This window comes from Eptatretus burgeri, chromosome 5 (assembly GCF_056783735.1).
Source record: "Eptatretus burgeri isolate ZD-2024b chromosome 5, Ebu_testis_v1, whole genome shotgun sequence".
Classification (NCBI taxonomy): Eukaryota; Metazoa; Chordata; class Myxini; order Myxiniformes; family Myxinidae; genus Eptatretus; species Eptatretus burgeri.
Window position 1 is genome coordinate 19,520,663 of NC_140965.1, and position 2,330 is coordinate 19,522,992.

At 37.3% G+C, this 2,330-nt stretch overlaps 1 long non-coding RNA gene across 1 annotated transcript; it reads right to left on the reverse strand.

Moving 5' to 3' along the window:
• Window positions 1-594: 594 nt before the first annotated feature.
• On the reverse strand, window positions 595-2,330 carry LOC147025966 (uncharacterized). Its single transcript, XR_015057898.1, has 3 exons — window positions 1,252-2,330; window positions 990-1,154; window positions 595-892 (listed from the first exon to the last, which is right to left on the reverse strand). It is a non-coding gene; the product is annotated as an uncharacterized LOC147025966 (long non-coding RNA).

Below are 2,330 nucleotides of genomic sequence, written 5' to 3' on the forward strand. Positions count from 1 at the left end.
AAGTCTCCAAAATATAAATAAATAAAATAATAATAATAATAAATAAATAAATAAATAAATAAAAGCCCCCAAAAAAGTTTCAAGTGTCCAACATAAACCCAACTTTCCAAGTCTTCAAGGTATAACCACATTCCCGTTGAGTTTCCAAGATATGTATCACATTGTGAGTTATCAATCCAGAACCCACATTTCAAGTATTCAAAGTAAAACCAACTTACAAAGTCTCTTAAGGATAACTCATTTACTGATTTTTTCAAAATTTGTGAGTCTCCAAGGTAGGCCCCATATTTAGAACCATCTTGGCAGAACCCTTTTCCTGAGTCTCCAAGGTAGTTATTTAAACCATCAAGGCAGAACTCATTTACTGATTTTTTCAAAATTTGTGAGTCTCCAAGGTAGGCCCCATATTTAGAACCATCTTGGCAGAACCCTTTTCCTGAGTCTCCAAGGTAGTTATTTAAACCATCAAGGCAGAACTCATTTACTGATTTTTCAAAATTTGTGAGTCTCCAAGGTAGGCCCCATATTTAGAACCATCTTGGCAGAACCCTTTTCCTGAGTCTCCAAGGTAGTTATTTAAACCATCAAGGCAGAACTCATTTACTGATTTTTTCAAAATTTGTGAGTCTCCAAGGTAAAACTTGTATTCTGGCTCATCAAGGTATAACTTGTTCAGTGGGTATTGTCTTGATAACTCACAATGAGTACTATTGCTGTAAAACTCTTTTTCAGGATTTTGCTGGTCTCCAAGGTATAACTCTTTGGTTGGGTCATCAAGGACGAACTCGTTCTGTGGGTCTTGGTCGCTCATAAGGTCTTCAACCAAGCCAACAATTTCGCCCCAAGTTGTAGCAAAAGCAGTATTTTCATTTCGTATTTCAGACACAATTTCCTGTGAGAGAAAATAATAATGTATTAATTAAGTTATTTAATTATTAAATGAGTATGCTTCAATCAAAGTTTGAAAATAGGAAAATAAAAAATCTTACCTCAATAGATAAGAGGTTTGAATCCAGTTCATCAACTTGAAGGTTTAGTTCCATAGAAGACAGAGAGTTCCAAGGAACACCAAAGTCATCCCACTCAAGGTCTTCAACCAAGCCAACAATTTCCCCCCAAGTTGTAGCAAAAGCAGTATTTTCAGATACAATTTCCTGTGAGAGAAAATAATAATGTATTAATTAAGTTATTTAATTATTAAATGAGTATGCTTCAATCAAAGTTTGAAAATAGGAAAATAAAAAATCTTACCTCAATAGATAAGAGGTTTGAATCCAGTTCATCAACTTGAAGGTTTAGTTCCATAGAAGACAGAGAGTTTGAGACAAGCACACAGAACACCATTGCCAGCAAGAACAAATGTTTAAAATGGAGCCTGGGTTTGAAGCTTTTATAGAGAAAGACTGGTGGGTGTGGTTTCCTTTGGAAATTCCCTGGGCAAGCCTAGGCAAGCCTTCATTGGGAAATTTTTCAAAACCATAACATCCTGTAATTTTCTAGTGATTTCTTTGTGAGTCAGAGATGAACTGGAAATGATGTAAGAGTGGGCGGGGCTTAGCAAAAGTAGGCGGAGCTTAGGAAAAGTGGGCGTGGCTTAGAAAAAATACCTTATGAAAAGTAGGCGGAGCTTAGGAAAAGTGGGCGTGGCTTAGAAAAAAATACCTTATGAAAAGTGGGCGGAGCTTAGCAAAAGTGGGCGGGGCTTAGGAAAAGTGGGCGTGGCTTAGAAAAAAATACCTTATGAAAAGTGGGCGGAGCTTAGCAAAAGTGGGCGTGGCTTAGAAAAAATACCTTATGAAAAGTGGGCGGAGCTTAGCAAAAGTGGGCGGGGCTTAGGAAAAGTGGGCGTGGCTTAAAGAAAAGTGGGCGGGGCTTATTGAATACCTTGTGGAAAGTGGGCGGGGCTTAACAAAAGTGGGCGGGGCTTAAAGAAAAGTGGGCGGGGCTTAACAAAAAATAACCTGTGGCTCAGGAGGTGGTCAAACAAGAGCATTAAGAGAAGTTTATCATTTCGTAATGGCACAAATGGGGTATCTTAAAAAATATAAAGATTCAAATGTTTTGTTTGTCAATATTTTAGATGGGGATTATTGTGCAAAGAAAATTAAACTATTGAAGGAATTTGAGAATGAACAAATCTTTATAGGTTCAATGAGTGAGCTGTTCAACCCCCAGGTGTTCAATTCAATGAGGTTCAACCTCCAAGTTAAAAGGGGAGACAAATAAATATACCTTGGGATAAAAAGGGGATTTATTTTTAGGGAAAAAAAATATAAATCGCTGAAAATCCCCCATTCATTTACATGGGGAAAAGTGAGCCAGAATCAGTA